This window comes from Urocitellus parryii, chromosome 3, assembly GCF_045843805.1.
Source record: "Urocitellus parryii isolate mUroPar1 chromosome 3, mUroPar1.hap1, whole genome shotgun sequence".
Lineage (NCBI taxonomy): Eukaryota > Metazoa > Chordata > Mammalia > Rodentia > Sciuridae > Urocitellus > Urocitellus parryii.
This window is the reverse complement of record NC_135533.1, coordinates 99,981,507-99,994,829: the sequence shown is the minus strand read 5'-3', so window position 1 is coordinate 99,994,829 and position 13,323 is coordinate 99,981,507. Positions and strand designations below refer to the sequence as shown.

The 13,323-nt window shown below is 36.8% G+C and overlaps 1 pseudogene; it reads right to left on the bottom strand.

Moving 5' to 3' along the window:
- Positions 1-10,967: 10,967 nt before the first annotated feature.
- LOC113198057 (protein mono-ADP-ribosyltransferase PARP11 pseudogene) lies at positions 10,968-11,637 on the bottom strand (annotated as a pseudogene).
- Between the last annotated feature and the right edge of the window lie 1,686 nt (positions 11,638-13,323).

Below are 13,323 nucleotides of genomic sequence, written 5' to 3'. Positions count from 1 at the left end.
TCTCTGTTCACACTCTTGATTGTTTCCCTTGCTGTGAAGAAGCTGTTCAGTTTGGTGCAATTCCCTTTATTGATTCTTGAATTTACTTCTTATGCTTTAGTAATCTTATTGAGGGAGTTCGTTCCTAAGCCAACATGATAGAGAGCAGGGTCTACTTTTTCTTCTAGTAAGCACAGGGTCTCTAGTCTAATGCCCAGGTCCTTGATCCACTTAGAGTTGAATTTTGTGCAGAGTGAGAGAGAGGGGTTCAATTTCATTCTATTATGTATGGACTTTCAGTTTCCCCAGCACCATTTGTTGAAGACGCTATCTTTTCTCCAATGTATGTTTTTGGTGCTTTTGTCTAGGATGAGATAACTGTATTTATATGGATGTGTCTGTGTCTGCTATTCTGTTCCATTGGTCTTCAGTTCTGTTTTAAAATACCAGTCCATTTTTGTTACTGTTGCTCTGTAGTATAATTTAAAGTCTGGTATTGTGGTGCCTCCTACATCACTTTTCTCACTAAAGGTTGCTATGGCTATTCTGGGCCTCTTATTTTTACAAATTTAATTTCATGATTGTTTTTTCTGTTTCTATGAAGAACATCATTGGGATCTGTGTAGCACTTTTGGCAGTATGGCCATTTTAATAATATTAATTCTGCCTATCCAGGAACATGGGTGATATTTTCCATTTTCTGAGGTCTTCAATTTCTTTCTTTAGTGTTCTGTAGCTTTCATTATAGAGGTCAGTCATGGTTCTCACAGCCCCTCCCCCTTTAAAGGGAACTGTAGTAATAAAATGCTGCAAGTTCTGTGTGAGCATTGAGCATTAAACTATAAATTTAGGTCTTTCCCCCTCCGATGTATAGAGATCTTTTTACATTTTTATAAAGCTGATCAGAGCTACTGGGCCAGATTCTTTTTGTGATGTTATCAGAAGTTATTTTGGAAACCTTAGGCTAGAATAAGTTAGAATATGGGTGTGAAGATTTTTCGGTAAGACAAATCAGGCTGCTTTTCAGAAACTTCTTTTTTCCTTCTTTTATTGTGGAAAATTTCCTTCATAAATTTGGAGAGCATAGAATAATGGATACTTGATATCTATTACTCATATGCAATAAATATCAAAAGTGTTGATTTGTACTCATATTGTAATGTTATTACTGACTTGAGGTTTTACATTACTTATTATAATCCATATTTTTTTCTCCAGCATAAAATTAATTTGCCACTAGATGGTGCTCAAAGTTTAGAGCCTAATTTGGATAAGATCCATCAAAGTCATAGAGCATTCCAGATTTGCTGGCACAGTTATGATTTTTGTTTTACTACCATAAATGTCCTTGAACTTCATATCTTAATATTTTAGTGAGAAACATTAAAGAGGTAGAAATTAAAGTACTTACAATGTTATATTAAACTTGCTCATATAAATATATACTTAATATAGATATACTAGATGCAAAATCACAAGGACAAACCAAAAATATACCTAACACAGTCCCAAGCCCTGGCATTTGTGTATTTGAAAAGTAAGGCTAATTAATCAAGCCCAAGAATTTTCCACCTCCTCTCTAGTTTCTCTTTCTGAGATGCCTATGGCTATAACTTCTACAATAGCTATAATTCTGAAATGATAGTATTTATAATATGCTAGTTAGACATTGGGATGTTAACAGCATTCAAAATAAAATTCTATGTAGGGCATATTGAATCAAAACATTCTCCAACACAATTATTTACCATTTGCATTTTTGTGGTCATGCAACAGTGGTTGTGTCTGTGGAAATCTATGTAATCTTTCAAGACTGGAAACTGTATTAGGAACAAATATAAAACACACCCATGCTAATTAATACTTAGAGAAAAATGTCTTCACTTTAAAAAAAAAAAAACAAATAACAGGTTGGATTTGCAAATCCCACGGTCCACTTTAAACAGATATAATTAACTCTAATTAATAAAGTGAATAAGAACTTTTAATTAAATCAGTATAACTGCCTTGGTTACAGTCAGAGAGATGCAGGAACATCTGCTCTCAAGGAGAGATGAACTATGCGTTCCTTGTTCCTCTGCTCCGGAAAATTTACCAAGTAAGGGGTACATGTGACTTTTCTGTATTTGATCCTCATGTATCAGAGTAGGTGTCATCCTTAATAGTGCATTCTTTTATGAGTGTCTCAATTAGTGTCTTTACCTCCTACTCCTGTAATTTGATGAAGGCAGTCAAGATATAATTGTAGCTTTCCTAACTCACCCTGTTCAGAGTTTTCCCAAGACCTAGATGTTGCTTCAGTGCTAAAATAAAGCCTTAGGGAATTCCAACTTTCTTGTGGACAATTGCAAGAATGTTTATGCTAATATAAGGTGGTAATGGTGAGAGCTTGTGACTTTCAGTTGTGCAGATGCTTTTCAGAATGAATATAGCAACCCTTATGCAAACAGATCATTTGTGGTAGAAAAGTATGTCGTTTGGTGTGTCCTCCAAACAGTGTCTAATTGTGAAAATTAGTTATTTAATCAGTACTAACTGATGATGACCTTTTAAAGCACATTCTAGTATAGATTAGTGCCCTTGGAAACCAAGTATCCAAAATCATATGCCAACGTGGCAAGCTGTTTATGATTCACATCTCACAACCACTAACAGTTTATACAAATAACAAGAAATAATAGAGTTGTGGAGCTAGTTGGCAGGCATCATTTTTTGGCTTATGGCTGCTTAATGCAACAATTTGAAATCTTCACTATGATTATGTTCAACAGGTTTTGCATTGCCTTTTGCACTAATGATCTCCCTCCCCACCCCTCCCGCCCAGTACTGAGGATTGAACCCAGGGGCACTCTATTACTGAAGTACATCCCCAGCCCTATTTATTTTGAGACAGAATCTCACTAAATTGCCCAGGCTGGCCTTGAACCTATGATCCTTTTGTTTCAGCCTTCCCAGTAACTGGGATTACAGGTGATCACCATGGCGTCTGGTCATTGTCCTTGGATTCTCAAAGGTGCTTTGTAAATATTGGTGTGTGGCAAATATTCAATATCTATAGTGTGTTATAACAAGGAAACCATGGTATCAAGAAGTTTGTCCTTTATACTAGTGAGTTAAATATATGCCTCTGGGTCTTTAAATTAGTTATTAGTTCTCATGTATTATTAGTTCTCATTGAGATTTTAAAAATGATCTTGTTTATGAGGTCAAATTGGCTGTATTGAAATCACTGAAATTAATCCAAACTTTCTGATTGATCTGTTTATTGACTAAACATTTGCTTTTCATATTGTATGCAATCCCCTAACTTTGACCTTCCAAAGTCATTTTTGCTATAGATAATGATTTATTAATGTATTACCTAATTTGTAAACCATCTTGAATATTCTTCTACTGATTTGACTTCACATAAGCACTTTCTGGTTTTGGTAAGATGTCTGAGAACACAGAGATATCCTTCTCCTGCTGTGATTGAGAAACCCAGGTCTCTAAATGAAAGAGCTGCTGTCTGTCTTTACATTAGTCATCAGTACCAAGTGGTGATTTTAGAAGCTCATGTGAGTTCTGCTGTGTCTGTTTTGAGTTGCATTTCTATTTCTTAGACCTTGCTTCGGGCAGTGCATTTTGTTATGATGATGTTTACAGATGATTAATATTTAAATAGAAATGTCTCTTGGAGGTCTTGGAAAGGAAATTATAGTGGAAAGAAAAGTGAGTGTTTGGACAGCCAACCCTCTGTGGAATTCCAGAATTTTCAGAAAAGCCGTGGCAGCTTCACCACTTTTAAAATTAGAAGAACCTGGCCATTTTAGTTATGAAGTTTGGAAAATATAAATTTTTAATAAAACAAGTTTCCATAGAATATACTTATACTTTATTAAAATTATGAATATTTTAAATATGCAGAAAAATTTAGAGAATAGTATAAGTACCCATGTACCTATCATTTGCTTCTATTGATCCTGATATTTTCTCAGCTGTTTTTTAAAGAAATAAAGTGGATATAGCTGAAGCAATTGTGTAATCTTTTGTGAACCCTTTTCTCCCTTTCTTCCTGCTCAGGGGTAACCACTCTTCTGATATATATAATTATGAAAGGATGTAGCCACATACAAGATAGCTTTATTTTCCATGTTTCCAATTATTTTAATATATGGATATATGTATGTATGTGCACATTATATATAAATATGAAATATCATAATATACATATCATTCTATAACTTTACAAAAATTAGTTTATCATTATGGTTTTAGACTACAGTCATGTTGATATTTGTAAATTGGTCATTCATTCTAACTATTGTGTAGTATTTTATAGTTAGGTTATATGATGATAGGTAATCTAGGTTTCTGGTTGATGTGTTTTTATAAACAGTGTGTTAATGAAGTTTGGAAAATATTTAAAAAGTATTCTTAGTTGTAGATGGACACAATACCTTTATTTTATTTATATGTGGTGCTGAGGATAGAATCCAGTGCCTTACACATGCTAGGCAAGTACTGTATCACTGAACTACAACTGCAGCCACTGGTAGTGAATATGCTTGCAGGAATCTCCTTTTGTACTTGTGAGAGAGTTCTTGTAAGCCCTAGAGTCTAGGATATTTTCACAGAAATGCAATTGCCAGGGTGAATGTTGTATGCATCTTCAGCTTTCCTAGTCATTACCAAGTTGTTCTCTAAAGTATTTGTATTAATTTATACTCTCAAGGGTGGTATATAAAACTTCCTGTTTCACACTCTGGTCCCTCTTGACTTTGGCAGACTTAAATTCTTGGCATATGATTAATAGATACTGTAGATCTCCTTTATCTGTGTTTTCACTTTCCTCAGTCTCAGTTACCCATGATCACCTATGTTCCAAAAAATATTAGAGAGAAAATTCTAGAAATACACTACTTGTAAGTTTTAAATAACTCTCATTATAGCATATTGTTGTAATTATTCTGTTTTATTATTAGTTATTGTTGTTAATTTCTTATTTTCCTAACTTATAAATTAAACTTTAACATAGGTAGGTACATATAGGGAGAAAAAAAAACAGTACATACAGGGTTTAGTACTACCTGTACTTTAGGGCTTCTACTAGGGGTCTTTGAACATGTTCCCCATGGAGAAGGGGAGATACTGTGATGAATTCTCATATTGTCTCATTTACATTTTTCTAATAATTAATGAGTGTAGGCATCATTCATTCATTCATTCAACAGGTGGATTGAGGACTGCTAAGTGACAAGCAGAGTTCCATATGTTGCCAGTCTAGTAAAGGGAAATGGGAAATGAATAAACAAGAAAATGAATAGTATTTTATATGATGATAATGCTGTGGATAGAGAGGGAAGTGAGCAAGTACCATATGATTTACTGGAGGAGGAGCATCCCAGGCAGAGGGAATAGCAAATGACTAGATGCTTCTGTGTGACATGCTCGTAGAACTGCAAGGAGTCCAGTGTGATTGGAATAGAGTAAGGAGACAAGAAGGAGATAAAGTGAGAGTATTAATAGGGAGTCTTGTAAGCCATTGTAAGGACTTTGCTATTTAGCTTGAGTGTGACCATCATCTGAAAATTGAGGGCTTTGAAGAGGGACATGGCATTATCTTACTTAGGTTTTACAAGGATCATACTAGTTACTATGTTGAGGGGAGATTATAAGGGAGTCTAAGGGAGGAAGGAGAGGAGGCTAGTTATAGTTAGAAGGCTGTAATGATCCAGGCAAGAGCTGATGGTAACAGTCTAAGGTTGTAGAAAGTGAAGGCAGTGAAAAGTGGTCAGCTTCTGGATGCATTTTGAAAGTAGAGCCTACAAAATATGTTGTTGGGAATGTAAAGGGAAAAGTAGGTTTTTGGCCCAGCAGCTGGATAACTTGAGTTGCCATTCATTTACAGTAATCTGTTGCAGAAGCAGGCTTGGGGTGGAGGGAAAAAGCCAGTTTGATTCTGAAGTTCCAGATGCTTGCTCAGCATTGAGGTTGAGGAGGTGATGACAGGAGCCTGGAATACAAAGAGGTGTGAACTAGAGGTATTAATGTCAACATATGGGAGTGGCTTAAAGCCACTTATGAGGTTGATGAAAGAATTAGTATAGAGAGGTACAAGTTCAAGGTGAACTCTGGGCTACTGCAGTGTTTAGAGGTTGGGAGGATGAGGCTTACCAACACCAGAGACTGAAAAAAATTCCTCAGTAAAGAGGAGAACCAAGAGTGAGTGGTATCCAGAAAGCCTAGTGCGTAAACTGTTTCAAAAAAGGACTAGTCAGCAATTTGTCAAATGTTCTGATAAATGCAGTGAGATGAATATTGAGACTTGACCATTGGTTTCAACAATATGGATGTCATTAAAGCCTTTCCCAGGAGCTGGTTCTGGTGGAGTAGTGAAGAGCTAAGGCTAGGTCGATGTACCCTCAAGAGAGAGTGGGAAAACCAGAATTGGAGACAGCAAAAATTTTTAAGCTGGGCATGGTGGTGCATGCTTGTAATCCCAGCAGTTCTGGACACTGAGGCAGGAGGGTTGTGAGTTCAAAGCCAGCCTCAGCAACCATGAGGAGGTGCCAAGCAACTCAGTGAGACTCTGCCTCTAATAAAATACAAAAAAGGGCTGGAGATGTGGCTCAGTGATTGAGTGCCTCTGAGTTCATTCCCTGGTAAACCCTCCCACACACACACAAAAAAAATTGACATAATTTTTAGGAGTCTTTTTCCAAAGGGGACCTTTGGAGAAAGATGTGGGATTAAGAGTTTTTTAAATGATGGGAGCTATTATGATGTGATTGATGCTAATATAAATGATGTAATAGAGAAGAGGAAATTGATGATACACAAGAGAGGAGAATTGTGGAGGGAAGCTGAGTAGAAAGGTAATGGGTTTGTGCACAGTGAAGGGTTTGACTGTAGTAGAAGCACAGACCCTTCATCTACAGTGGCAGAGGGAAGTAAGATTACTTTGGCACAAATGCAGGTAAGCTGAGAGATTCTGATTGCCTTTATTTTCTCCTAGAATTGGGAAGCAAGATCATCTGCTGAGTGTGAGGGGTGGGAGGATTTATGGAAATGGGAACAGAGGAGAAGATGTGACCCAGTCATCCAGGAGACTAGTGAACCTGTATGTGGTTTTAAGGCCACACCAAGGGCCTAGTTGGAGTCAGTAGATCATAATTGTACAGTGAGGTCAGCAAGTAGAGTTATGTTTGTTTTATTCTCTAGCCAAATTCACCTGGGTAGATTAGGTAAAGAGTAGGTTTTATCTAGGATTGAGGTTTGCCTGGTGATGATGGAGGAAGAGGAGGAAAAATAATTGAGGGTGTATTTAAAATAGGAGTATTGAAATTATTCATGGATTCTAAACTAGTTGAAGGATAGTGCAATGGTAGACTGGGAATTTTAAAATATTGGAATAAAGATAATAGGTGGAGGGAATTAAAAAAATAGGGAAGTGGCTAGAGAGTGGGATTCTAGAAGTTGAGATTATGGAGAGAGTCATCTTAAGGGCAATGATGAGCTCTGTGGTATGACTGTGGGAATGAAAAACTGAAGCCAAGTGGAGTAATGGGTTATAGGAAAGCATGTGTCAAAGGTCATCTATATAGATAGTAAAAATAAAATATGTGTTTTGACAAGAGCAGTATTAGAGAGAGTGTTATTGCCAGGAGCTGAAGTCTTTAAGGTTTAAAGTGGGGGATGTCATGTTGACCACTGCAACAGGAGGATTGATGGTGCTGTCCAATAATGTGAAACTCACATCTGGAATTTTAGAGAGGCAGGTGAGATAATTTAAAGTGGCAACAAGAAAAAACACCTATACTGTCTCTAGCCTAGTGGGAAGAAAGTTGTAAAAGGGAAGACAGACACAGCAAAAGAGGTCAGAAGGAGAGGGCCAGGTTTCAGCTGGGAGTGGCTCCCAGACATGACTGTACATTAAAATTACCTGGAGGACTTGTACACATCCCATTTCCTGGTTCCAAACCCTGGAGATCGTGATGTGGAGTCTAGGTTTAGGGATTGCAAAATAGCCACCAGCCAGGTTTGAGTTAGGGCTGAGCTTAGGGAATGGTCACCATGATTTTTCTTAAATTTAAAATATATTGAATAAATGTACATTGGGCAACTATCAATTTCCAGTATTTTGACCACTGCTGTTAAAAAAAAAAAGAACCCCCCAAAATAAAAAACTCAACACTATGAACTTCATTTTTTTACTTTTTCTTAAAGAAAGCTGGGAAACACAAGTTATAAGACATTATAATGAGCTTTTTATTGCTATTGGGAGCAGGAAATACTGGTCTGTTTATTTTAGGTGTATCTTTAGAATCTGTTGAAAAATAAAGATAATGTAAAGTAGCATTACAAATATTAAAGAACATTAGAAAAGGGTGAAAATACTGTTTGATTGCTTTCAGTGTAGTTGCATTGTACCATATTCTCTAAAATTCTTCAAAGTTTAGATAAATACAGCATTAGAATGTTATAAATAAATATGTCAGAAACATATTAAGTTTCTTGAATGAAGTGTGTTTAACCACATTTCACTTTCCTTCAACTGTACTGTCTCTTGTAAAAGTGACATAGTTCAGATGCAGTGATATATGATACACTGAGTGATCCCTAATGTAAACTGTGGACCCTGGGTGATAATGATGTGTCATTGTGGGTTTATCAGTTGAAATAAATGTACTACTCTGGTGTAGGATGTTAAGGGAGGGGAGACTGGGTGTGCAAGGGAAGGTAATTCATGAGAACTCTGTACTTTCTGTTCAGTTTTGCTGTGAACATATTGCTATTCTAACAATAAAGTCAATTACAGGAATAGAAAAGTAATTTGCAAGCTTTCTTGATGACATGTTTCAGTATTTAATAATACGTTCTAACATAAAATAATTTCCTCATTCATTCCAAGTCTTTCCTTTGACAGTATATGCTTATTTCCTAATAGTTGCTATCAGTGAAAAATATTAAAATAACTGGTTATCATCCTCTCAAATATTGAAATATTATCATTGTACAGATGAACAAACTTGGACTTTAGAGGTTGTGAGGGTATGGTTCGGGTTTCCAAATTTTTAATTCATTGTCACCAAAACCACCATACTTTGATTCCATGGTCCTTCTGTAAATACTCTGTTTTTTAATCCAAGTATTATGTCCTTAAAGTGTTGACTCCACATAATTGTATTTTAAATATTCACTCTTCAGAATGGGAATTCCTCTCTCTTTCTCTGTATTTTGATATCTGTATATTCATCTATCTATATTGGTCTATAAAAAACACTGTAGCACCTTTCTTTTACTCAGTAAACTACCCAGATAAATTTATTTTTGAATTCTCAAAAATAGTTTTACAATTTTTTATGTAAATGATAATTGGGACCAAAAAAGAAAGCTCTTAATTATAATATTGAATGAAGTTTCCCTGTATTTTTAGGTAGACTGTGATTCTTTATGCTTTTTAATATCAAATATATTCCTCTGATAAAGTCATTTAAGATGTTAATAATTTTTTTCTAGGAAAAAAATCTAGGTTTTGTTTCTAGGAATATGGTTATATAGAATACTGGAGAATTGCTACAATTTACATTGCTTCTTTTTTTTCCTTCTTTTTTTAAAAATAAAAATTGTATATAATTAAAGTATACAACTTGGTGACATGATGTTTCAATCAGTATTCAGATCTCATGGACAATATTGTTGTTTGATAGAAATAGTTCATAAATTATCTTGAGTGATATTTTCTGTTTCATAGGAACTAGTTCCTTCGCTTTTCCCAATCCCTTCTCTCCAACAACAAGGACTGGGCAACCTTCTTTCTTTTCCTGGTATAAGGTTACTTTATATGTTGTTAGAATCAAAATATGTGACTTATTGTTTCTTTTTACTTAAATGGATTAAGTTGAAAATTTAAGTGATGCAGATGCTATGAAGAGTCTGATTTTTCCATGTACTTACTGTTTTCAAGGTATCATTTATCTGACTTTAAAATAGAAACATCTATTCTTCTATTCTCCATTCCCTTGGGAAGATGAAGCCCTGGTTTCAGATTTAAGAAGACTAAACTTCTGGTCTCTCTTCCCTCTACACTTTTCTCTCTTGTTACATTACTTCCTAGCTTTTAAAAAAAAATTATAATTAGTTACATATGACAGTAGAATGCATTTTGATGGGTTGTATACAAATGGAGCACAACTTCTCCTTCCTCTAGATGAACATGGTGCAGAGTCACACTGGTAGTGTAATCATACATGTATATAGGGTAATAATGTCTGTCTCATTCCATCATCCTTCTCATTCCCCACACCCCCTCCTCTCTCCTGACTCTCCTCTGTACAATCCAAAGTTTGATCATTCCCCCATCCCCCCATTATGGATTTATATCGCTTATCAGAGAAAACATTCAGCCTTTGTTTCTTGGGGTTGACTTCATAGCATTTTGACTTGGAAGGGACTTTAGAGGATCATTTATTTATTTATTTGTCTTCTGTAATGGGCGTTAGGTTAAGTGCACACTGAGCAACCTAACAGGTCATTTCTAACCCAAATCTAGTATTGAATTGAGATTTTAAACCTGCATAAACTCTAAGCTAAGCAGGAAATTTGAAGATATGTTTTAAAGTGTTCTTTAAATCAAAATAAGCAAATGATTATAGGCAAGATAGTGCAATTATTTTTAAAAAAGTGAAAATGTTTCCAGAGATTTCTAATTCAACATAAATTTGAAAAGTTAAAACAGTTCCTGAGACTTGTAGTATCTATTTCTGTCAAGATGCACAGCTTTCCTGGGAGTGGTAGTGCATGCCTATAATCCCAGTGGCTCAGGAGTCTAAGGCAGGAGGATTGTGAGTTCAAAGCCAGCCTCAGCAATTTAGCAAGGTCCTAAGCAACTCAGCGAGACCCTCTCTCTAAATAAAATATAAAAAAGGGCTGGGGATGTGACTCAGTGGTTAAGCACCTCTGGGTTCAATCCCTGTACCAGAAAAAAAATAAATAAAAGGACAACTTTAAATCCTGCAAAAGAACTCCCATAGGTCTAAATTTTGGATTCTCTGAATTCTAATTCATTTACAATTCATTGTTTTCTCAAAGAGACTGACGACTTGGTTATATTCATGTGTTTGAGTGTGCAGAGAAATAAGTTGATTTGGTGCTTTAGTATTCACAGTCTGCCAGTCGGGTGGCATAGGGATAGCCTTATTTTCACAGATATAACTGCAAGTACTGATAGAAAAAGGAGCCCTTGTTATTAAGCACTGTTTTCCAGTGGTGAGTTTCATTTACTTCCTTTCGGCAAAGTCTATCTTGTAGCTGACTTTGGAAATAGCAAAAGAAATGGAGCCACAAGGATTTGTTCTGAAGCTCTTTTTGATGTCTTTACTACCAACTGAACATGGAATGTTGGTATTTGGCCGAAACATATGCTACTTCCCACATTCTTCCAGGTAAAACCAGTCCTATTGGGTTTCTGATGTGCCCAAGGCAAGCATTTCACTATTTGTCATGTTGGGTAAGACTTTGTCTGCTTTGTGAAACATCTCCTGAGCTTAGTGAAGGGGGCTTGTTTGTTTTGATTTTTCACTCATGTTTGGAAACTCTCTCCAAGGAGTGCTTTGTGATTATTGCCTGGTTTTTATTTCCTCATGTTTTAAAGTTGATTGGCTGTGGATTTGCTTTCCATATAGCAGTGGTAAAATCCAGCCAGGGAGATCCTGAAGGAAGGAGCTAACTCTGCAGGGCTGGGGTGTTGTGTTTTTTCCTAGGGGTCCCCAGGAGCCAGGCACTGTTTACGCAGGCCTTTCTTCTCCCCTTCCCTGTCACAAGCTAGCCTTGAGGATGATTTATATCAACCTTTTCATTTTACTGATGAGGAAAGATAGAATCCCCTAAGTGAATCACCTAAGATCTGGTACATTGAGCTGGTACTCAACCTTAGTCTCTGGTATCTAACTCAAGCCACATCCCCTTCTTGTTTTTTTTTTTTTTTATAGTTTGGTACTAATGATGCCCAGCCACTTTATTCTGAACCAGTCTAGTTCATATTTCTGTTGATGCCTCTATGGCGGCCTTGTTTACACTTCTTGAAAATTTACAAAGCATAGTCTTGATAACAGTAGTTACCCTTATTTCCTCCAGTTTGTGCTATTTTTCTCCTAACCAACTCTGCTTTATCCATGTAAACCAGTGAAGAAATTTGTAGGGTAGGAACCCTGTGATTGGCAGAATAAACCCGCTAAACATGTTTGCATCCTAATCCCTGGAACCTCTGAATATGTTAGGTTACTTGGCAAAAGGGACTTTTGATCAGCTAATCTAGGATCAAGATGCTATGCCAGATTCATGGGACTCCAATGGACCTCCAGGAGCCGAATCCGATGCAATCACACAAGAGTCTTTATTGCAAGGTTGAGCCTGGACTCTCAACAGTTCCCGCCGCAGCGGTCCCAGGGAGTAAGTCCCGGTCCTTTGTTCAGTGAGATTTTATAGGTTTTGGGGGGATATTCTATGTGTCACAACATCACATAGCAAATCATTCCATACCACGGGAAAATCAAACAACAACTCTTAACATTGATTAGCACATTCAATGGCGGGAACAAGTTGGGTAAGGGTGATTGGCTAGTACAAGAGGTGGATTCATTTGAACTGATTGGTTTAGGCCACAAAGGGTGTACGTGCTGAACTACATGGTTTCCCAACATGTTATCAACCACCATAAATTACTCGGGGGTCATCTGGCATCTCAGATATTTTCCCTGTCTCATGCTGATTGGTGGTTGCTAGGGGGTTGCTATGGGTCTTCACCTAGCCTAACTGAGTCAAGGATACCTGGCGCCTCAGACCTCTCCTGTTATTTACAGACAAACAACTCAGCAGGGTGGGCATGTGCCTAGGAGTGCTCTGTGGGTTTTTCCAAGGACGAGGGTCACGACCCCTTCCTTGGACAGGCTTTGCTCTGAGGTAGAGGCTGGTTTCTCAAAAATGGAGTCACATTAGTGGGACCATTAGCCAATGGTCCCAGTGTAATCTAGGATTCCTAAAAGCAGAGCGGGAAAGTGGGAGAAAGAACCAGAAAGAGTGTTGCATATGTACTAGGTTTGTTGTTGCTAGCATTCAAGATGGAGGAAGTTAAGGAAGGTGGAATGCCTCTACAGCTGGAAAAGGCAAAACCCTGTAGTTTTCCATAGAAAAGAATGTATCCTGTTGACATTTTGATCTCAAATCAAGATCAGCGTTGGACTTCTAAATAACAGAACTCTAAGATAACAAATGCATGTGGTTTTTGTTGTTGTTGTTTTGTTTTTGTTTTTGTTTTGCAGGGGGTTCTAGGGATTGAACCCAGGGCATTGTGCTTGCCAGGCA